At 43.2% G+C, this 25441-nt stretch overlaps 1 protein-coding gene across 1 annotated transcript in view; it reads left to right on the forward strand.

The window, feature by feature from the left end:
• LOC126298918 (muscarinic acetylcholine receptor DM1) overlaps positions 1-25441 on the forward strand; it is a 1498118-nt gene that overhangs the window by 1057945 nt on the left and 414732 nt on the right. The gene's annotated exons all lie outside the window — the stretch shown is intronic.

The following is a 25441-nucleotide window of genomic DNA, read 5'->3' on the forward strand; positions in this document are numbered from 1 at the left end:
GATTCGAATTCGGGACCTTTTCCACACACGAGCAATTTGCTCTACCAAGCCAGCTACCGAAGCACAACTCACGACCCTCTCCTCACAGCTCTACTTCCGCCGGTACCTCATCTCGGCACACAGTTTGAATCTGCCAGTAAGTTTCATACTGTGCGAAGTTGTTATAACACGTAAATGAAGGCCATTTACAGGTTTTTCTGTAAAAATGAAAAAGAAACATTTTTAGTTTATATTTTAAATCACCTTTGCAATCTGTCAAACATTTTGTTTCCGTGGGTAGATTTCCAAAGTGTTTTATAGATGCATATTTCTGATCTTTCTGTTCCAAAGTTAGATTCATTAAAGATTAATGCAAATGATTTTTTCTTCTACTGTTGTAACTGTGAATATTTCTGTTACTCTCTAATTCTGCTAAATTGTTGGTAACAAAATCTGACAGAGAATACATATGCTGTTAGCCTGTAGTTAATTTTTTTCAGCTACTTAAAGAAATGTCTGTAGGATATACATGTTTCAACCCCACACCTAATTCTAATTACTTTCTTTTCGCTCTAAATACTTCGCACCTGAGTGCCGAATTACGCAAGAATATTAATCCATAAAAAATCAGTGAATGAAAATATGCTAAATATGTTAAGTTACTGACTTCTACATCGTTGGCAGTTATTCTAATGGCAAAAATAAACCGAACCTAAATGTTTTATCAGATCTACTGTACTGTTACTCCACTTCAAATTTTCATCCACGTGCAGACCTGTTTACTTTTCCTTGTTTGTGTACTAGGTTAATAGCAGATGGGATATTTTTGACAGTACGAAATAGGATGAATCGTGAACTTTCAAAGTTTATATTACAAATTGTTATGGATTAATTCATAAATGCACAATTTTTCTCGGTTTCTCTGAATGGAATGGCCACACTGACTCAAACTATTACAACTCTAAGCCCTCCATTCCTCTAGGGTGTAGCTTTAATACACTATGTGATCAAAAGTATCCGAACACCCCCAAAACCATACGTTTTTCATATTAGGTGCATTAGTCATCGTGAGAGAGCAGAATAGGGCGCTCCGCGGAACTCACGGACTTCGAAAGTGGTCAGGTGATTGGATGTCAATTGTGTCATACGTTTGTACGCGAGATTTTCACAATCCTCAACATCCCTAGGGCCACGGAAAATGAAGTGGTAACGTGAAGGGACACGTACAGCACAAAAGCGTACAAGCCGACCCCGTCCGTTGACTGACAGAGACCGCCGACAGTTGAAGAGGGTTGCAATGTGTCATAGGCAGACAGCTATCCAGACCATCACACAGGATTTCCAAACTGCATCAGAAAAGTACTATGACAGTTAGGCGGGAGGTGAGAAAAGTAGGATATCATGGTCACGTGGCTGTTCAAAAGCCACACATCATGCCGATAAATGCCAAACGACGCCTAGCTTGGTGTAAGAAGCGTAAATATCGGACGATTTGTTTGTTGTCGTCTTCAGTCCTGAGACTGGTTTGATGCAGCTCTCCATGCTACTCTATTCTGTGCAAGCTCCTTCATCTCCCAGAACCCACTGCAACCCACATACTTCTGAATCTGCTTAGTGTAGTAATGTCTTGGTCTCCCTCTACGATTTTCACCCTCTACCCTTCCCTCCAATACTAAATTGGTGATCCCTTGATGCCTCAGAACATGTCCTACCAACCGATCCCTTCTTCTGGTCAAGTTGTGCCACAAACTTCTCTTCTCCCCAAGGCTATTCAATACTTCCTCATTAGTTATGTGATCTACCCATCTAATCTTCAGCATCCTTCTGTAGCACCACATTTCGAAAGCTTCTATTCTCTTCTTGTCCTAACTATTTATCGTCTATGTTTCACTTCCATACATGGCTACACTCCATACAAATACTTTCAGAAATGACTTCCTGACACTTAAATCTATACTCGATGTTAACAAATTTCTCTTCCTCAGAAACGCTTTCCTTGCCATTGCCAGTCTACATTTTATATCCTCTCTACTTCGACCATCACCAGTTTTTTTGCTCCCCAAATAGCAAAACTCCTTTACTACATTAAGTGTGTCATTTCCTAATCTAATTTCCTCAACATCACCCGACTTAATATGACTACATACCATTATCCTCGTTTTGCTTTTGTTGATGTTCATCTTGTGTGCTCCTTTAAAGACACTATCCATTCCGTTCAACTGCTCTTCCAAGTCATTTGCTGTCTCTGACAGAAAACTTTTTATTTCTTCTCCATGGATTTTAATACTTACTCCAAATTTTTCTTTTGTTTCCTTTACTGCTTGCTCAATATGCAGATTGAATAACATCGGGGAGAGACTACAACCCTGTCTCACTCCCTTCCCAACCACTGCTTCCCTTTCAAGTCCCTCGACTCTTATAACTGCCATCTGGTTTCTGTACAAATTGTAAATAGCGTTTCGCTCCCTATATTTTACCCCTGCCACCTACAGAATTTGAAAGAGAGTAGTCGAGTCAACATTGTCAAAAGCTTTCTCTAAGTCTACAAATGCTAGAAACGTAGGTTAGCCCTTCCTTAATCTAGCTTCTAAGATAAGTCGTAGGGTCAGTATTGCCTCACGTGTTCCAACATTTCTACGGAATCCAAACTGATCTTCCCCAAGGTCGGCTTCTACTAGTTTTTCCATTCGTCTGTAAAGAATTCGTGTTAGTATTTTGCAGCTGTGACTTATTAAAGTGATAGTTCGGTAATTTTCACATCTGTCAACACCTGCTTTCTTTGGGATTGGAATTATTATATTCTTCTTGAAGTCTGAGGGTATTTCGCCTGTCTCATACATCTTGCTCACCAGATGGTAGAGTTTTGTCAGAACTGGCTCTCCCAAGGCCGTCAGTAGTTCCAATGGAATGTTGTCTACTCGGGGGGCCTTGTTTCGACTCAGATCTTTCAGTGCTCTGTCAAACTCTATACGCAGTATCGTATCTCCCATTTCGTCTTCATCTACATCCTCTTCCATTTCCATAATATTGTCCTCATGTACATCGCCCTTGTATAGACCCTCTATATACTCCTTCCACCTTTCTGCTTTCCCTTCTTGGCTTAGAACTGGGTTTCCATCTGAGCTCTTGATGTTCATACAAGTGGTTCCCTTATCTCCAAAGTTCTCTTTAATTTTCCTGTACGCAGTATCTATCTTACCCCTAGTGAGATAAGCCTCTACATCCTTACATTTGTTCTCTAGCCATCCCTGTTCAGCCATTTTGCACTTCCTGTCGATCTCATTTTTGAGACGTCTGTATTCCATTTTGCCTGATTCATTTACTGCATTTTTATATTTTCTCCTTTCATCGCTTACATTCAATAATTCTTCTGTTACCCAAGGATTTCTACTAGCCCTCGTCTTTTTACCTACTTGATCCTCTGCTGCCTTCACTACTTCATCCCTCAAAGCTACCCATTCCTCTTCTACTGTATTTCTTTCCCCGATTCCTGTCAATTGCTCTCTTATGCTCTCCCTGAAACTCTGTACAACCTATGGTTCTTTTAGTTTATCCACGTCCCATCTACTTAAATTCCCACCTTTTTGCAGTTTCTTCAGTTTTAATCTACAGGTCATAACCAATAGATTTTGGCAGAGTCCACATCTGCCCCTGGAAATGTCTTACAGTTTAAAACCTGGTTCCTAAATCTCTGTCTTACCATTATATAATCTATCTGATACCTTTTAGTATCTCCAGGCTTCTTCCATGTATACAGCCTTCTTTTATGATTCTTGAACCAAGTGTTAGCTATGATTAAGTTATGCACTGTGCAAAATTCTACCAGGCGGCTTCCTCTTCCATTTCTTTGCCCCAGTCCATATTCACCTACTACGTTTCCTTCTCTACCTTTTCCTACTACCGAATTCCAGTCACCCACGACTATTAAATTTTCATCTCCCTTCACTATCTGAATAATTTCTTTTATTTGATCATACATTTCTTCAATTTCTTCGTCATCTGCAGAGCTAGTTGGCATATAAACTTGTACTACAGTAGTAGGTGTGGGCTTCGTATCTATCTTGGTCACAATAATTCGTTCACTATGCTGTTTGTAGTAGCTTACCCGCATTCCTATTTTCCTATTCATTATTAAACCTACTCCTGCATTATCCCTATTTGATTTTGTATTTATAACCCTGTAATCACCTGACCAGAAGTCTTGTTCCTCCTGCCACCGAACTTCACTAATTCCCGCTATATCTAACTTTAACCTATCCATTTCCCTTTTTAAATTTTCTAACCTACCTGTCCGATTAAGGGATCTGACATTCCACGCTCCTATCCGTAGAACGCCAGTTTTCTTTCTCCTGATAAAGACATCCTCTTGAGTAGTCACCGCCCGGAGATCCGAATGGGGGACTATTTTACCTCCGGAATATTTTACCCAAGAGGACGCCATCATCATGTAGTCATACAGTAAAGCTGCATGCCCTCGGGAAAAATTTCCCCTTGCTTTCAGCCGTTCGCAGTACCAGCACAGCAAGGCCGTTTTGGTTATTGTTACAAGGCCAGATCAGTCAATCATCCAGACTGTTGCCCCTGCAACTACTGAAAAGGCTGCTGCCCCTCTTCAGGAACCACACGTTTGTCTGGCCTCTCAACAGATACCCCTCCGTTGTGGTTGCACCTACGGTACGGCTATCTGTATCGCTGAGGCACGCAAGCCTCCCCACCAACGCAAGGTCCATGGTTCATGGGGGGGAGGACGATTTAACAGTGTAAAAACGTTGTGTTGAGTGGCGAATCACGGTACACAATGTGGCGATCCGATTGCAGGGTGTGGGTAAGGCGAAAGCCCGGTGAACGTCATATGCTAGCTTGTATAGTACCAACAGTAAAATTCGGAGGCGGTAATGTTATGGTGTAGTCGTGTTTTTCATGCAGGGGGCTTGCACTCCTTGTTGTTTTGCGTAGCACTATCACAACACAGGCCTACACAGATGTTTTAAGCAACTTCTTGCTTCCCATTGTTGAAGCGCAATTCGGGGATGGTGATTGCATCTTTCAACACGATCGAACACCTGTTCATAACGCACGGCCTGTGGCGGAGTGGTTACACGACCGTAACATCCCTAGAATGTATTAGCCTGCACAGAGTCCTGACCTGAATCCTACAGAACACTTTTGGGATGTTTTGGAGCGCCGACTTCGTGTCAGGCCACACAGACCGACATCGATACCTTTCCTCAGTGCAGCACTCCTTGAAGTATGGGCTGCCATTCACCAAGAAGCCTTCCAGCACGTGTATGAACGTATGACAGCGAGAGTGGAAGCTGTTATCAAGGCTAAGGGTGGGCCAACAACATATTGAATTCCAGCATTACGGATGGAGGGTGACAGGAACGTATAAGTCGATTTCAGCCAGGTGTCCGAATACTTTTGATCACATAGCATACAACATTAAATTCGGCATCTGCAAGCAGCTAAATTCATGGTAGTAAGAGCGAGCCATGGTGCATGAACGAACGACAAATAACTGCGACGTGTTCTAAGAAATAATGGTTTACTGTAAAGGTACCCAACAGTTTTCTAGTTCACATTATCTAGTACTGCTGCATTACATCTTTCGTTTCTACAGGTTTTTGTTTCTTGTTGACCCTCAGGTACTGTATGTCCCACCAATGGCACTCATTTCTTAAACAATACGTTCTTCAGGATTTTGTTAATAACTCATGACACTGAACGGAGTTTTGGTATCGAATTTTACACATTCTCTCCTATTTCTCGACTACATTAAAAGAAGTATATATTTTCATTACAAAATTGGTTGCATTACCATCTCGATAGTCGAAAAGAAAAAAGATGTATCCTATACAGAAATTTCCTAGCCCCTTTGGGTAACATCACTTCATTGAAACTTCGTTTCGATACCTAGACACGTTTCCGAAATATTAGAGCGTGTCCAAGCTGCGTGCAAATAACTCTGTATGCTTCCAAGTCAACCTAAACAGGCTAATATCTAAGGTCTGAAATTGATATCTGCGTAACTCAGAGGTTAAAGGGAAGATTTCCGCCACGGGAACAACTCAATAACAGACGTAGCAAGCACATCTAATATACACTAATGCAGCGTGTAGCCATCGGAAGCAACGAGCATCGATTCGCACCTGCATGGCATGGATTATTAATGCGAGTCTGAGAAGAATGATGATCCGCTTAGGACAACCGTGGGCACTACTCACCCACCGTCGTCAGAACGAATCCCAGACATATTCATTTGGATTCAATGTGCGCTGCATGTCAGCTACAGCATTTTAGTGAATCATTTTCCCTGTTACACGTCGCCCATAAACCGAGATATATGGGACAAGGTCTGGTGGTCGTAAAAAACACAACGAATCACTTCTATCTCCATCTCCACCATACGGAGGAACAATCAGTTGAGGACCGTGTCCTTAATATGTCCCATAACGTGGGATTCTCATCGGGTAAATGAGATACAGAGCCTCATAGTTATCTGTTACACACGGCATGTGCTTATGGAATATGGGGAAAGGTCTCCTATTGGACAGAATACTTCCAAGCAAACAAATCCCAAGTATTCGATAGGTTGTACTTAAATGAGACAATTATTGCTTTTCCCAACCTGTTTGCCCTCTTGACGAGGCTTAGATGATCCTTTCTCTCTTCTGACACGTTAAAATCTTCCCTTAAAAGCGACATTCGGCTATGTGTCTCAGCTTGTTAATACAGCCTTTTTCAGCTCCTGCTTGAGGGAATTACACTTTCCTAAAAGCTTTCAGTCTATAATCTGTCTTCTTGGACAGAGTTAGGTACATGTTCTCATTAAATGAAGGTAGGCCGAAAAGTCAAAAAATAAGGTGCATTCTCATTTGTTTACGTGTAGTACATTTGTTTATATTGAGAGTCAGCTGACAATTTTTAAAGCAGGAGCTGAACATCTGTAAGTCTTGCGACATTTCGTGAAAGATTTCTAACTACAGAATCTCCGTATACCTATCTAAGAGAGCTACAAAGATCTTCCTGATTGACGTCAACTTACTTTTGACCAGTTAGAGACATCTGCAATACGTTTACGCCTCGCACACTGACCAGGGTCTGAAGAAAGAAATTGTAGTGCACAATATTTTTTGTTCACGTAACTATGCTTTTTTGCTAGCACAATAGCTATCTGAATGAGACAAATACAGTGCTAGAACACGTTGCCAGCTATGTGGAAGGCACAGTATATCGTCAGCAGAGCCTGTTCTGTTGATGATGCGAATGGAGCCGTCTAGTGCCTGTCGAATCTCTGGAACAGTTCTGAAGCGAATGCCACGAAGTGGTTCCTTCATCTTTGGAATCAAACCAAAGTCACCATCGCCTGCGACCCGCTTTTCGAAAGTAGCAGTGACACTTTTTACGCATCATTTTGCACGACAATGCGCGGGCACATACAGCGCAAGCTGTGGCTGCTCTGTACGGTCTGTGGGACTGGGAATTACTGTACCATCCACCATACTCCCCGGACTGAAGTCCTTGTGTGACTTTGATTTGATTCCGAAGATGAAGGAACCATATTAACAACTCAGTGGAAATGAACAGAAGTGAGGGAACATGATGCCAGAGGACTCCCAGTGACGCACAGAAACTGGACGTCACATAGAGTGGCCTCAGCATGACTACAGCGCCAAATGTGGCTGGCCCAGCAATATGAGGCAACTGAAGGAACTGGAAAAGACTGTGTGTGTGCGCCCGCGCGCGTGCGTGCGTGACTGTGCGTGCATGTGTGTGTGTGTATGTGTTTGTGTGTGTGTGTGTGTGTGTGTGTGTGTGTGTGTGTGTGTGTCACTCAGCGAGCACCCGGCGGGGTCAGGGATTTTCTCTGCCTCGTGATGACTGGGTGTTGTGTGATGTCCTTAGGTTAGTTAGGTTTAAGTAGTTCTAAGTTCTAGGGTTACTGATGACCATAGATGTTAAGTCCCATAGTGCTCAGAGCCATTTGAACCACTCAGCGAGCAGCTGTGGTACACTGTGATGGTGCTGTTCTTAACAAAATGGCCTGGAGACAATATTTGGATGACTTTATGCAGGGAAGAATCATTGGGAAACTGGAAGAAGAACGAAGTGTGGCGTGTATAGCCCAGGAGTTTGGTATTAGTCGCAGCATTGCTTCAAGTGCCTTGGGACCGTTTCTAACCACAGGCACTGTTGCCCAAAGGAGACAAGATGCTCGACCATGGTCAACTACAGCGGCAGATGACCACTCCATTATGCAACAGCCAAGAAGGGCTACTTTAAACAGCGTCTACAACTGCAGCCACTTTTTACAGGACTGCAAGACATGAGGTCTCACGCTTTACTCTGGCAAGGCGGATGCAATGGAGCGGACTCTTTGCCCAACGACCAGTTCCATTAACACCCACACATCCGTGGCATCAAGAGCACAGAGACTGGGCCAACGAGGATGGTGCAGTGTGTTCTGATATGAGTGCACATTAAGTCTGAATGGTGATTCCGGAAGTACTCTCGTATGGCGAGAAGTGGGAACGCATAATGCAACCAGCAACATTGTCGATCGTCGTCACTTTGGTGGTCCAGGTCTCATGGTATCTGGAGGCAAGTGCTTCTTTTCAGGTGTGCATTAGACACTAAATTCGTTTCTGTAGATGACAAAGCGCGACCGCATCGAACAGCGCAGGTGGAGAAGCTCTTGGAACGAGAAAATATTCGGAGAATGGACTAGTCTACCCGTTCCCCCAACTAAAATTCCAACCAGCACGTGTGAAATGTGTTGGGGAGAGGTACTGCTCCAGGTCCACATGCACGGATCAACATCCAGCAGCTGCCAACCGCGCTGGTGGAGAAATGGAACGCCCTGACCCAAGACCTCGTAACAACCTCTTATCAGGTAGACAACCTACACAACAGACAAGCAAGGTGGGCTGCCCACCTCCCTTCAAAAGCTCAGATCAAAACATCGCCAGTGGATGTAAACATCAACAGACTTTCCGCATAAACACGGCAGTACTTAGTGAAAATCCATATGGGAGAGTTCCACCAATAGGAACTGATGTGACTACGTGTAGCACTCCGCAGAATCGGTGTTATAAGCACACGATCAGAATTAAAAAAAAAATGGCTCTGAGCACTATGAGATTTAACTTCTGACGTCATCAGTCCCCTAAAACTTAGAACTACTTAAATCTAATTAACATAAGGACATCATACACGTTAATGCCGAAGGCAGGATTCGAACCTGCGACCGTAGCGGTCGCGCGTTTCCAGACTGTAGCACCTAGAACCGCTCGGCCACCGCGGCCAGCTAGCGGAATCAGACTGGCAGTGTGTACCTACAGCTAGGACAGTTCCAGCCAGTAACTATCACCGCTGTAGCCTAGTAGACACTTGCCGTAGCCTTCAGTAGAATGTTGTATTTTGTTTGGCGTGACGCCACTTTGTAATTGTGTAGAGAACTATTTTGGTTTTTATTTTTTTCCATTGTCTTGTACTCTTACCTGGCTTTTGCCACCACGAGCATTGTTGTGCTTCTTGTTTTGTTTACGTCTGAAAATTAGTGTACGTCAAGAAGGCGTTTTAGTTAAATAAAGTGTGTTCAAATTTAATCGTTAGTTCTCTCTCGCGACCGCAGGACACTACAGTTAGCATGGGAGCACGCTGCAGAGCATGCATTCCCGTCTGTGATGACGACGCACTCTATTAAGAACCGTGTCCCTCCTTTTGTTAACGCCCAAGGGACGATCGTGAGTTGTGGTGATTTCCGTGTAATTATTGTCTTTGCGTAAAAATGTGATTTCTGTTCGTCTCATTTCGTATTTCCTTCAATTACCTTCTGTACTATACTGTTGCAGTTGTTTCTATGTACGGTCCAAGTTTCATGAGCTTTATCACTTGGCAGTGGCATCGCGCGAAACTGACTTTCGTCCTTAAGTTTTGCACGCGAGTGTGTATTGTTTAGGCGGATATAACGATTGTTTGTATAGTGTTGAAGGATGTTTACGTTGTTGATACTAGTAAGAGGAAGATGGAACATTTTTTCTGAACCTACACTACTAAAATACCATCTGAGGGCTGTCGATCCTGACGGATGGTGCCATAATCCCTCGTTACATAAAAGGATGTGGAAAGATTTGGGATTTAGCTCATAGCATTGGTACTAGATATACTGACGGGGAACAGTACGCCACTATTTCTGCGCTTCCTATAAAAGTAGTCAGGACGAAAATTTTTGTAGCACTTGGATTAAAGTTGGCTGTATCGAGGTCGAACAGCACAACACTAATCACCGTTAGCAATCTCCTGCTAATGAGGTGAGCGTTTGCACGTAATGCTTATGATATTGATGACAAGAGGCTGGTCTCGCGGTTCTAGGCGCGCAGTCCGGAACCGTGCGACTGCTACGGTCGCAGGTTCGAATCCTGCCTCGGGCACGGATGTGTGTGATGTCCTTAGGTTAGTTAGGTTTAAGTAGTTCTAAGTTCTAGGGGACTAATGACCACAGCAGTTGAGTCCCATTGTGCTCAGAGCCATTTGACAAGAGGCTGTAACAAGGGAAAAATGTAGCGTATTTGGTGTTGATGTTTCCTTATATAACACCAAACGTATATAGGCCAAAAATGCTTTAATCATGTTTTATTGCAGAAAAATAATGTTACGAGTTAATGCGTTGGGAATATATTTTGTTTTTGTTTCATTCGAGCTAAGTTTCAAGGAGACATAGTCTCAGCTTTCTTTTTTTTATTTTGAGCTTAAGACATTGCATGAATTCTTCAAATAACAGCAATTAAGTTAAAATAAGCCCCTGCAAATTTCTGCGGAAGTTCCAATGACACGTACTACGCACTGCTCTAATACTGCTTGAAGTATTTACGTATTCTGTCTTTAAGATTTTTAATGGTCGTAAATGGAACAGGCGTTCAACGATTAATTAACCTACACAAAAAATAACCTACATAACTGCCACTACATTACTATATGTTGTCAATGCTGCATTGTTCAATGCGGCTCGTGGAATAATACCTATTACCACTGGATATCATTGGCCTTTGTATTAAATACACCCTGCGTAAGCGGATGAAATGGGAAAGGATTCCTGCTCTGTTCGGCTGTGCTCACACAACAGAGACGTGTGGCATCAGTTCAATGGAGTTTGCTGCTGATAACCTACAAGAGCTAACTGGGAATTAAATGAAGCGTAAATAGCTTAATCTGTCGGATTGCCCACTACATCAGTTTTCTTAACAAGATGAATAATAGCCATCCAGTGGTTTTCAGACAGGTTGAAGGTCGTCAGTTATAAGATCGCAGACGATGATCTACGTTTTTGAGATAGAAAAAGGCAAATAATCTGCAATAACTCTTGTGTTAAACACATGCTAAATAATTAATAACTGTGCCTGTTCTTTCCATCGGCTGCTGTAAGCGTGTTCACTTCTATTTCCTTGTGTTTCTGATCACTTGATTGTGGGATAGAATACGATTGGAAATAGTATTCTCTAACACCCTTATGTTTATTTTTCTCAACAGAAGCGTTATATTTGTGTCGAAGTTCATGTATGTGCAATAAAGTTAGGTATCTAGCAGACATTTCTGTTGACGATACACCTTTATGGCGCTGCCCGTGGCCAGTGAAAAATTTGATGGCCTTTTGACAGGTGTTTTTGGAGTTTACGCTTGGTTCAGTAAGTGTAAAAAGCTGAAATTTTACTCCTCTCGAGGAAAGAATTACTAGTAATACGGTGTAATCCACAAAATAAAATTTTCATTTCAGTTACAACTCTCAGTCTGGAAATTTTAACAGTCTACTCGGTATCTATTCTTCCGGAGGAACCAGGGCCGCAACACCACGCATTGCGGAATTCGGAAGTAACAGTGAGGACCTTTGATAAGTAGAAGCTTTTAGTATGTTCGTGAGGTGTACTCGGTTACAACAGTTTTCGTTCTACCGTACCATTCACTATTATGTAAATGTCAACTTCCTGCGAAAGCCTTTACTGAATCGAAGCACTTGTGACTTAATGCTAAAATAACAGTGATGCTACGATGCACAATGATGATGTTAATTCGACATACGTAATAAGAGTGTACTCATGTATAAGATATTGGTGTAAAAATTAACCGCAAATGTTCACATATCTGGAGAATCCATAAAGCTCTCAACCACGCATTATATTTTTTCATCGCTTGGAAAGCGAAATAGAAGTTCTGTTACTAGTAACCAACTCCATGACCTCCATGTACACGACACTACGACCAGCAGAAGCGTCAGGATAAGTGTGTGTTCAATAGCATCACTGTCAGCTAGGGGGCTTAGGTGTACGGCTGACGAGGTCAGACTATTCTGAACGCACCATCACTTTAGCATAAAAAGGCTGCTCCTACATGTGAGGAGTCCTGTTTTCCACGATATCGTGTGCAAAGACACTCCTGCCAACTATTTTCCGGTCTAATTCCTCATCTAGAGTGAAAGCATTACACAATGGGGAAAGTATAAGCAACCTATAAAACAGATACAGTAATGTGCGTACGAATTGAAAATCAAGTCACACCTACTGGGCTCGTTATCGCTTTCACCTCATTCCCTTTCAAGTAGCGATATTTTGCTGGTAAATCCCGATATTAATGATCTACTGAAGAGTTTCCTTAGTAACTCGCACGATCAATTAGTTGCTTTTATGTAATTTTCCTCTCGCATTAACTAAGAAGGTCTCTACGAGGAGGCAGAGATTTTACACTGTACGAGTCGCTTCCCGGTAAAACTATATATAATCCTCTCTGCAGCAGTGCAAGCTAGATTCCAGAAATAACACTCTTCTGTTAATTTACTCAGTTCCAAAAATCTTCATTACCATTACCATTTTGTAAATTTTTGAAATTTTATTGGCCATTGAGACTACACCATACAGAAAACAGATAAGAATTACATACAGCTGGTATAGATAGAGAATCAGTTTGGTAAAACATACGCTCACAAAGATGATACAAGAACAAAAACGAGACGTAACATACAGAGATGATAAGAAGTTATTTAGGTTACCGCAGTTACCTCATATCTCTACACTGATAAACCAAAACATTATGGTCACTGCACACCGTGAGGTTGGATGCCTCCTTGTGACGTTGCTGGCACGTTAGGTGCTATGAAAAGTATGCAAGCGCAGCAGAGACGGATGAGGATCACTCTAGAGAAGTGGTGGGATGAGTGGAGAAATCCACTGAGATAAGCGACTTCGTAAATAGGTTATTATTACCTGTGGAGAAGTATCTCGAGAACGGTGAAGGTGGTCGAATGTTGAAGTGCTACTAACGTGAGCATCTACGGAAAGAGGGAGAAAGACAGTGAAATTACCACTAGGCGCTAAGAGGTTAGACGTCCACAGTTTTTCACAGAACGTGGGGTTCGGGGGCGTGTAGAATAGAGCACAATGCTGGTGTGCCCACAAGTGTTTCAGAGAGCACTGTTCACTGTACATTGTTGAACATGAAGTTCCACAGCAGACCACCCTCACGTGTCGCATGTTGACCTACGAGATCTTCAGTTACTATTGCAGTTGGCTCGGGACCATCGGGATCCGACAGACCATCAATAGAAACTTGTCGGCTCTCCGAGTGAATCACATTTTTGCCGTGCTAGGTCGATGTTCATCTCCACAAACGCTGTCGTCGAGGCGAACGGCGGCTCGAAACGTGCAGTACTCCACAGACGCAGGCTGATGGGAGCAGCATTATGATACAGGAGACATTCTCTGCACCTGCAAGGTACTGTGGTAGAGATGAATACATACGTACAGGTGCGAGCAACCTGCATCCCTCGATGCAGGATGTCATCTTTCAACAGTATATTTGTCCTTGTATTGGAGCCAGAACCGTCTTACAGTGGTTGAGGAGAACAATAGTGAACTAACGTTGATATATCTGTAACCAAATGTGCCTGATGTAAATCCTACGGAACCCATCTGGGCCACTATCGATTGCCATCACCTTGTACGCGAATCAGTGACCCATTATTAACGCCAGTACATGATCTGTGCATAGACATCTAATCTCACACATATCTACACAAACCAACCAACAAAATGTCGGGTCCGTGATACACATAATCAGTGATATATTTCGTTCCAAATACGGACAAACAAGCTATTAAGCAGGTGGTCATAATGTCTTGGCTCGAAGTGTATTCCTGCTTCCTGTAGAAAAGAGAAAAGTAGTTTGTACACTACAGAATCTGCGATTGCTGATAATGTGGGCACGGAACAATATGTTATTTTGAGTCTCCCACTTCACCAGCCACGAAGTAAATATGGAGATACACTCCTGGCCATTAAAATTGCTACACCAAGAAGAAATGCAGATGATTAACGGATATTCAGTGGACAAATATATTATTCTAGAACTGACAGGTGATTACATTTTCACGCAATTTGGATGCATAGATCCTGAGAAATCAGTACCCAGAACAACCACCTCTGGCCGTAATAACGGCCTTGATACGCCTGGGCATTGAGTCAAACAAAGCTTAAATGGCGTGTACAGGTACAGCTGCCCATGCAACTTCATCACGATACCACAGTTCATCAAGGGTAGTGACTGGCGTATTGTGACGAGCCAGTTGCTCGGTCACCATTGACCAGACGTTTTCAATTGGTGAGAGATCTGGAGAATGTGCTGGCCAGGGCAGCCGTCGAACATTTTCTGTATCCAGAAAGGCCCGTACAGGACCTGCAACATACGGTCGTGCATTATCCTGCTGATATGTAGAGCTTCGCAGGGATCGAATGAAGGGTAGATACACGGGTCGTAACACATCTGATATGTAACGTCTACTGTTCAAAGTGCCGTCAATGCGAATAAGAGGTGACCGAGACGTGTAACCAATGGCACCCCGTACCATCACGCCGGGTGATATGCCAGTATGGCGATGACGAATACACGCCTCCGATGTACGTTCACCGTGATGTCGCCAATCACGGATGCGACCATCATCATGCAGTAAACAGAACCTGGATTCATCCGCAAAAATGACGTTTTGCCGTTCAGTACACCATCGCAGGCGCACCTGACTGTGATGCAACGTCAAGGGTAACCCCAGCCATAGTCTCCGAGCTGATAGTCCATGCTGCTGCAAACGTCGTCGAACTGTTCGTGCGGATGGTTGTTGTCTTGCAAACGTAACGCTCTGTCGAGACGTGGCTGCACGATCCATTAAAGCCATGCGAATAACATGCCTGTCATCTCGACTGCTGGTGATACGAGGCCGTTGGGATCCAGCATGGCGTTCCGTATTACCCTCCTGAACCCACCGATTCCATATTCTGCTAACAGTCATTGGATCTCGACCAACGCGAGCAGCAATGTCGCGATACGATAAACCGCAATCGCGATAGGTTGCAATCCGACCTTTATCAAAGTCGGAAACGTAATGGTACGCATTCCTCCTCCTTACACGAGGCATCACAACAACGTTTCACCAGGCAACGCCGGTCAACTGCCGTTTGTGTATGAGAAATCGGCTGGAAACTTTCCTCATTGTCAGCACGTTGTAGGTGTCGCTCTGAAAAGCTTATCATTTGCATATCACAGCATCTTCTTCCTGTTGGTTAAATTTCGCGTCTGTAGCACGTCCTCTTCATGGTGTAGTAATTTTAATGGCCAGTAGTGTATATTCATACGATCTAAGTGCTGGCAAAGCTGCACTGGGTGAACTTCAGCAGCGCTATGGGAACTGCAAATTTGCACGTACACTTGAGTCCTTGGTTAGTAGTGTTGTGTATGATTTTGTACACAACGATAAGGAGATGTGGGCTACAGAGGGGTGCAGCAACTGTCATCATAGAAAAGCTGGATAGGAGCAGAAATGGAAAGCGAACAAGTTAACACAGCCAATGAAAGATGTACTTAACTTTTACTTCTCCAAGTGTACAAGGACATTACAAGTAATGCAGCAAGAATTAGCGTGCAGCTAATAGGACAGCAACTATGACGATGCTCGCTGTACTGAGCACAAATGATGGTATCGTAGCTCCAGGTGCCAGCGGGCTTGCCATCCTATATCGCAGCGGCAGAGGGCGCTCGTAGTCGATAACCGCTGGAGGCGTGGCACACCATCGGTCTGCCAAATGCCGCGGGACCACTATCGGTGGCAGACAGAAACTTGCGATTCCTTTGTCAATCGTGACGCCCGTGGGGCGATATTGACACGTGATACCACAATTAGCACTAGTGGCATTTGCAAAGATTATTTTTCTTTAGTTGTCTGAGAAGCTTGCCTATCTATGTCCCACTCATTGCAAATCCTGTTCCTGTAAAGCGGTAATAGATGCCTCACTGCAACATGGACATAGTCTTCTATACTTTAGGTTTCTGCGTGTCTGGCAAGAAAGTTAGCGATCTCGTTCCCCAGGACGTTGTTTCGCGCTTTAATTCATACTATTCATTTACCTAAATAGATGGAAGTCCAAAAGCAGTAAAATAACTATGGGGATCAATTTCAAGTATTTGTGGATTGCATTACAAACTTTTACATGTTACGTAGCCTAGAAATGTGTACATAATAATTCTTAGATTTACCGGTCGAATTTTTGAAAACGGTGTAGGAGAACTTCTGCAGTGTACACTACGTGATGAAAGGATGTGGCCACCTGTTAGTGGACGTTAATTTAGGGTATGCTCACTCCTCGTTTTTATGGCGGCTTAAACTCTTCTGGGGACACTTGCATTGGGGTGACTCAATATCTGCCCGCAGCTCGTGGTCTAGTGGCTAGCATTGCTGGCTGTGGATCGTGGGGTCCTGGGTTCGATTCCCGGCCGGGTCGGGGATTTTCTGGGTGTTTGTGGTGTCCTCATCATCTCATCACGATTCGGGAAGAGCCGAGGATGGTAATGGAAAGATTTGGAACCTGTACAGGCGCTGATGAGCACGATGTTGAGCACCGCAGAAACGAGCATTGTCATCATCACCATCATCTGAACATCTGTGGAAGAGTGGCAGCCCATTTCAAAGCACGTTGGGCACTCAGGTCTGGGGCGAAGTCGAGGCTCTAACTCTACTAAAAGTGTCCCACTGGCTTCAGGTCGGGACTCTGGGAAAGGTCCAGATCATTTTAGGAATGTTATGGTCCACGAATAATTGCTTCTCACCTTCTGCTTTATTACAAAGTGCATTGTCACGCCGACACAGTCATCTCCGAACTGTTCCTCTACTGTACGCTATATACTCTATAATGCTGTAAAATACACTCCTGGAAATGGAAAAAAGAACACATTGACACCGGTGTGTCAGACCCACCATACTTGCTCCGGACACTGCGAGAGGGCTGTACAAGCAATGATCACACGCACGGCACAGCGGACACACCAGGAACCGCGGTGTTGGCCGTCGAATGGCGCTAGCTGCGCAGCATTTGTGCACCGCCGCCGTCAGTGTCAGCCAGTTTGCCGTGGCATACGGAGCTCCATCGCAGTCTTTAACACTGGTAGCATGCCGCGACAGCGTGGACGTGAACCGTATGTGCAGTTGACGGACTTTGAGCGAGGGCGTATAGTGGGCATGCGGGAGGCCGGGTGGACGTACCGCCGAATTGCTCAACACGTGGGGCGTGAGGTCTCCACAGTACATCGATGTTGTCGCCAGTGGTCGGCGGAAGGTGCACGTGCCCATCGACCTGGGACCGGACCGCAGCGACGCACGGATGCACGCCAAGACCGTAGGATCCTACGCAGTGCCGTAGGGGACCGCACCGCCACTTCTCAGCAAATTAGGGACACTGTTGCTCCTGGGGTATCGGCGAGGACCATTCGCAACCGTCTCCATGAAGCTGGGCTACGATCCCGCACACCGTTAGGCCGTCTTCCGCTCACGCCCCAACATCGTGCAACCCGCCTCCAGTGGTGTCGCGACAGGCGTGAATGGAGGGACGAATGGAGACGTGTCGTCTTCAGCGATGAGAATCGCTTCTGCCTTGGTGCCAATGATGGTCGTATGCGTGTTTGGCGCCGTGCAGGTGAGCGCCACAATCAGGACTGCATACGACCGAGGCACACAGGGCCAACACCCGGCATCATGGTGTGGGGAGCGATCTCCTACACTGGCCGTACACCTCTGGTGATCGTCGAGGGGACACTGAATAGTGCACGGTACATCTAAACCGTCATCGAACCCATCGTTCTACCATTCCTAGACCGGCAAGGGAACTTGCTGTTCCAACAGGACAATGCACGTCCGCATGTATCCCGTGCCAGCCAACGTGCTCTAGAAGGTGTAAGTCAACTACCCTGGCCAGCAAGATCTCCGGATCTGTCCCCCATTGAGCATGTTTGGGACTGGAAGAAGCGTCGTCTCACGCGGTCTGCACGTCCAACACGAACGCTGGTCCAACTGAGGCGCCAGGTGGAAATGGCATGGCAAGCCGTTCCACAGGACTACATCCAGCATCTCTACGATCGTCTCCATGGGAGAATAGGAGCCTGCTTTGCTGCGAAAGGTGGATATACACTGTACTAGTGCCGACATTGTGCATGCTCTGTTACCTGTGTCTATGTGCCTGTGGTTCTGTCAGTGTGATCATGTGATGTATCTGACCCCAGGAATGTGTCAATAAAGTTTCCCCTTCCTGGGACAATGAATTCACGGTGTTCTTATTTCAATTTCCAGGAGTGTATGTTCGTATCATTCTGCATCTGGAGTTTTGCTTATCACAGTAGGAGGAAGACACCGTAGCCACGAGAAACACACCCATACCGTAGCATGACCTCTTCCGTACTTGACTATTGTCACTACACGGCTACTGCTCTCCAGCCAGTCGCCTCCCCTCGGGCTGCCACAGGGCACAGAGTGATTCGTCGTTCCAAATCGCTCCATCCCTTGTCCAGTGACGTCGCTCTACACATGAAGAACTGCCGACAGGAATGTTTGGCTTATGAGGAGCTCCTCGACAGTGGGTAAGACTGCTTCTAGAAATTTGAACTCGTGAGTGATTCCTTCTGCTGATTTCATGTCGTTTATTACCTCCTAAATGCTCGACGATCTGTGTCCGTCATTATATAAGACCTGAAATGTCTCCGTTTACCTTAGTTGTAAGTCTAGGGAACTGATGACCTCCGATGTTAAGTCCTATAGCGCTTAGAGCCATTTGAACCATTTTCTAAACTGTCCTGACTGACCAGATCTGCTGTCACTGCCCCTGTAGTGACAACTCGATGAGACCTGACTCATTTGGTAACATAGTGCATGTGAAATAATCGTGCACTTTCTTTTCTAACTTAAAGATTTAAAGCCATAAGCGGACTTTTTTAAGCATCTATAAAATCAGAAACCACTGTAATACTGTTCTCTGATAGTCAGCTGGATGAGTTGGCTGCACTCCACGAATTTCTTCACAGATCCTTTTCGGCAGTACCTGACGTAGCGTGTGGAGACTTTACAATGAGCTATACAGATGATAATAGGCTGGCTTAAAATTAAAAGAATGTATAAAGGCTAATTAGATTTCACATTTAAGCATGTTTGAATCAGATAAATATCGATTAAATCATAAAACAATAGTGATGCGTATGTGGGCGGTTTATGAACCATCCTGGTTAGTTATAATTCAGCTTTACGGATAGTAAGAATGTGTAAACATGTCGTTTCATGTGAGATCAGTCCTCTACTGATTAAACAGATAGTTATTGGGTCGCAATATAGCTCAGAAGTTTACCATAGGCACCAGACAGACTGTGAGGGTCCTTTTAATAAAATATTTCTTGCTGCCGCACTGGAAATTGTGACAGCTTCTGTGCCAATGAGTTCAAAGCAAGTGACTGTTTGACTGGCTGATTTCGCTGTGATTGAGAGGCACAGGCAGGTGATGTTGGTCAGCATGTAAAGTTCATCATTATTGGCGTTTGTAGCTCGACGACTACATTACACGTCGCCATGCCTGTCACATTGCAAAATTATCTAACAGATACCGTAATTGTAAACAAGAGTTCTCCCCAAGAAAAGAACAGTAATAATATTATCTTTCAATGAATGAGCAACCTGTATAAGAGCTATTAATGACTCCCAGAAAGGTTGAAATACTTCGAACCAACTACGTAATAGGGAAATATTTTATAAGCACCTCTTTACTTAATACTTGTCGCAGCTTGTGTCTCTGCCTCTAGACCGCGGCTGGGTCAGAGATTTTCTTTGCTCGGGGACGGTATTCGTGTTATCCGAACCATAACATCTCATCTTCATCGAGGCGAAAGTCACTGAAGTGGCGTCAAGCATAGACTAGCAGTACGCAGGCGAACAACCACAAACGGGGTCTCCTGGTGAATAAATGTCATCCCATCATTTGATCGTTATTGGAAGTTTGCCTCCTGTTGCTTCCGTTTTAAGAACAATGAATGTTTGTTCACTGACGGGCATGCTCCTGATATTGCTGCGCTCCATGTACCATGATTGACAACTCGACTTTATTTTACTGAATATCGCCGATAATCTAATGTATGGGTCAATGTACACCCTCTACAAAATCCTCACAGAAATTAATTAAGAACGCAACGGATAATGCTAGAATGACGAGTGAACATGGAACAATACGTACAGTATGGGAGCGGTTACACTTCCTTTGGAAACTTACCGCAGGTTGAATTTTATCGAACGTTAACTTTGATTAATTAATTTGCATAAAACTTTCCATAGCAATGGCAAGAGTGGTAACTATCGGGTAAAATTATTTCCTCTAGAGTGTCTGAGAGCTTGTAGCAATGAAAAGGCTTTTACTTTAACAGAGATTCAGATATACTGTATTTTAAACTCAAGGAAGAAAACACTAAATTGACAATTTGTCACAACATTTGAGTCCCCAGGGGGTGGCAATGTAAGCAACAGTCTTTCAATTTGATATCTTTGTGAAACTAGCTATCGTCACACATGACTTATTGGTGGGAGAGGAGATGAAATATGTACATTACACTCTTGAATACAACAAACACTTCACATTCACGAGCATGCGGTTAATGCAATATAGGCCGTGTATCACAAGCTATGCAAGGTAGTGAGCAATTTAAGCAAAGTTTCGATCTCAACTCTGCTATTAGTGGCCGATGAGCACGTATTATTTAATTGTTGGCTGGTAACAACCTTATATGAAACTACTGGTGGGACAATTTGGTGCTGGTTAAATCTCGTTCGTCAGTTTACGTAAATCCGCGTAATGTCTCGGTGAATTCGATAGCAACACGAAGTCACTTAGTGAAACCAGTTCACATTGGCGCAGATCTGATACTGATAGAAGAGTGGGAGGGGGAGGGGAGGGGGTACGATGGTAACAGGAAACAAAATTAATCACGAAAATTAGAGTACACTTGCGCTTTCAATTTAGTAGTATAACAGTATTAATGATGATTCTGTAATCAGTACTAAATAAAGGGTGGACGCTAATGGCGGGAATGCTTGGTCAACTGAACTCGAAATGAAATCATGTCAAAATTATTAAACTTCCTGCACGAAATAATGCGACGAGAAAAGTTAACACTGAATTAATCTTGTGAGCTGAACAAAATAATTAAATTGGATCACTGGGTGTCTCTCAGTCCAGCATATAGTAAGCAACATTCACACGAGGACAGACACTAAACACAAAGAAAAGTTGCTAAAACAAACAAATCATCCCCACAAAATTTATATCAATGCAATCATATCTCGCTTAACAATCTTTTAAAGTAAACAGATCATAACAAAGTGCCACAGAAAGACGGGGGGTTAATCTAAAGTATGGCTGAAAGCATGACCATGTGCTCGAATAACACCCACAGAAATAAATAATATTAAGTAAAACTCTCACACTAGAGGTCAGTGAATTCACTCACACTCAGTTTTTCAGTGCATGAAATATCACAGGGGGAAGCAATTACACAGGTTTAATCTATCAGATAGCCACTGTCGTAACTACACGGCTGAGTACAGTTTACAAATTGGTTTTTGCGTGAAAGATATCGAATTGAATGAGATGATTTGCAACCGTAAGCTGAACCAAGTTAGGATGGCGCAAGATACATGACGTGAGAATGTGGTCACACGCAAGTCACAAAGAAACACCAAAAATCCGATAAAATTACCCTACACAACTGGTATCGTTGGAGTCGTATTCCCTCAATTGACTACTGAACACAAACGGTAGCGCACTAGACTGAGATCTAAACATAGCTAAGCAGGATCGCGACAAGTGGTGCCAACATGTGGGCTAGTGCTGCATACAAAGAAATGTTTGAATTAATTAACGTACAAAACTAAAATTATTCTGTTCCGGCAACAGAATGAGATTTCACACTGACTGAAACATTGAGTTACTGCCGTCAATAGAAATAAGAGCGCAAGCTGATGGTTCATAATATATATGACCTCACGATTAAGTCCACTACTTTTAGCACCTAATTCCGCAAAATAATAGTACACACAGCATTAAAAGTTACTCTGCCTAAACTGATCCTGAAAGAAACGCTATTAGCGTTCTGCATGACAGAACTATGCATTCTAATACCTTCGTTTTACTATGAGGTGAGGAGCTCCATACAGCTACGTCCGTATCGTCTGCCAGTCATCGACAGACTGCCTGAAATGGCTGAACTGCACGTACATCTGTCCTCGATTCAAACCTAGTGGAGGGGGTAGGCTCTTCTTAGCAGTGACCAATCTGACAAGCTCCACATTAAATGTATTCGCAGTTGCGGATACGGACAGCCATCAGCTGTAGAATGGAACGACGATAATGAAAATTTGTGCCATACCGTGACTCGAACCCAGTTTTGCCGCTTATTGCACAATAGTCTACTTATCATTTGACTATACCTTGAAGACTCACAGCCAGACGTTAACTTCCATGTCGTCAACCATGTGTCTACAACCTGTACTCGTACATCCATTATGTATAGACCCGTATATGTGAGACATTTTGCATGAAAGTCGCTTGCCCAGCGTCGGCGGATAAATACGATATTGCAGTGCCTGTGTTATTCTGAATTACGATGCAAAGTTCCTTTGACCATGCATGCATGTCCAAAGGAACTTTGCATCGTAATTCACTATAATAATTGCATGCATGTCCAAAGGAGTTTTGCATCGTAATTCAGAATAACTCGGGCACTGCCGTATCATATATATGACAACCTCTACTCTACTAGCTCCCTTTATCTTTCTGGCAAGCTTCTCTTTCCTGAAAATGATCACAAGATTAAGTTGGCACAAACCTACACTACTAGCACTATCCCTGGTTAGCCCTGATCTTGCTATATTTACTCTATACACACTTTCAAGCACTCGAACACAACAGGATGGAAATTTAGGAACGGAAAAGGACTTTGACCCATAAATCAAACACATAAGAGGCGGCTCTTCCATTCCCCAAGCGTAGTGCATCAATAAAAAGGAAGAAAGGTTATTGATATCAAAATTAACGATACCGACATATCATTTAATAAAAATAACAAATGGAGAAAAACAGCAGTAAAGCTTCATTACTTTCTGTTTATAAGAAGATCCCATAACATCAATAATATTACGCACTATTGTTAGAATACGTTTCTGAATATTTAATTTGAACTGGAGTCCAGTATCTTAAATGCAGATATCGCAGTCGATCAACTATGCCATTAAATTTTGGGGTATGATTAAAATTAAAGTATAACAAAGTGGATGATTAGTGCCTGAATAACACAGTCTGGATCATATGTTATTTTCTCTCTATGACCGTTTCAGCCAGGATAGGCCATCTTCAGATGGGAAAAGTCGTCGCTGCAACTGTTGCGCGTCGTGAGTTGACTGTGTTATTCAGACGATTTGTGTATACAAACCACTCTGGTGCCGCCACGACAACATAATGCCGACTTTTCCGACTTTTAATGAGCGATTATGTTTTAGACGTAAAATAGTAAAATATTTAGGGTTGCCCTAAATCGACAGTTTGATTTTTCCTCTGTTGCCCTTATACGTAACAATTCAATTTTTCTCCCTCCATCGAACGAATTTGTACTGTCGGTTGACTTAAATATAATAAAAATCAAGGAAATAAAAAAAGAAATAAGTTATTAAACTCTCGTTCTTGCATATTGATACGCATTGTGATAGCTATACATCTGGCACTGAAAAATGGGTATTGATTTTAAAACCGACTGTGTTTTCAGTATATGTGTATGCTGGATGCTTCCAAAACTTCCGTTTGTTGATAGCGATGTCAAAATTTGGTAAAAATGTAGCTAGAACTTCGAAATACGCCTTCAAACAATTTCAAATTAACGGTATTTCAGTTCTCTTCTTTTAACGAAAACAAATAGCATACTTGGAAGAATGTAACGCTCCTAGAAATACACTATGTGCTAAGTAGATACCTTTGCCTCCAAATGTACTGAGGACCTTCGTGTGGAAATCCCACACATGAAAGGGAAAGGGATTTTCTTAAATAACCACATGCTACATTGATACATAGTATTTTATTCACGAAGTCTGAAAGTAATAATCACGATGCTAAACACCTGATGAAAATTGGTTTTAATAGTTATTAGACGTGAAAGTTTTTATACAGAAAAAGATAAGCAGTGTGGCTCATACTGCATATACCCATTCGCCAGCACCTGAAGCGCGGGAAAACTGACTCTCGTGTTGTATCTAAAGCGTTTTGGTTAGCTGAGTCCTTGCGAACTCGTGTCTGTAAGTCGAAAGGGGTGTACCACATGGCCGTCAGCTTTGTACGTGTATCTGCATTCCTTCTCAATTTAATCATGTTCGGGTGATTACCTCGTCATCAGCTGACGGCCGTTTGTCTGTTATGAATATCGATTTCAATTAGGCCGGCTACAAGAGAAAATTAGATCCTCTGTCTGACCGAGGTAATGCAACGAAGGCTTCACTGCCGTTAATGAAATCACATACATACTTGCGCTTCGCATCAAAAGATTACATTTCCAATGCTGCTGATAAATTACTACGCGACACGTTGCTAACATACTTAGTGACAATTATAATTCACATAGTTTAAAATTATGTTTAAATGCTGACGCCAATTTATTTTTAGTCTGTATTCTATGCAAGGAACAGCTAGCTACTACTATTGCATCTGACCCCCAGAAATATACGTGACAATATTAGTAATAAAACTATCGGGAACAGGTACTTTCCTTAAAGTAAAAAGAAAAACTGCATACTTCTTTTATTGCACGCATCCAAAAATATTCTTGCTACTCACTACTGCCGTATTTTAGATATAGCCTGATATTTTTGCATAGAAAACGTTCGATAATATCACACAGCAACTCCCGAAAAAAAAAAACAGAGAAGGTATGTGAGATAAACAGACGAGCCAAAACTATACGACCACTGCCCACAGCGAGCTGATGACGTTGCAAATATGTAGCGCGGTGATAAAAGTATGTAAGCGAGCACAGACAAATTAGGAGTCACTCTGGCGATGATAAGGGGCGCAACGCGACTTTGACAGAT

This window comes from Schistocerca gregaria, chromosome X, assembly GCF_023897955.1.
Source record: "Schistocerca gregaria isolate iqSchGreg1 chromosome X, iqSchGreg1.2, whole genome shotgun sequence".
Classification (NCBI taxonomy): domain Eukaryota; kingdom Metazoa; phylum Arthropoda; class Insecta; order Orthoptera; family Acrididae; genus Schistocerca; species Schistocerca gregaria.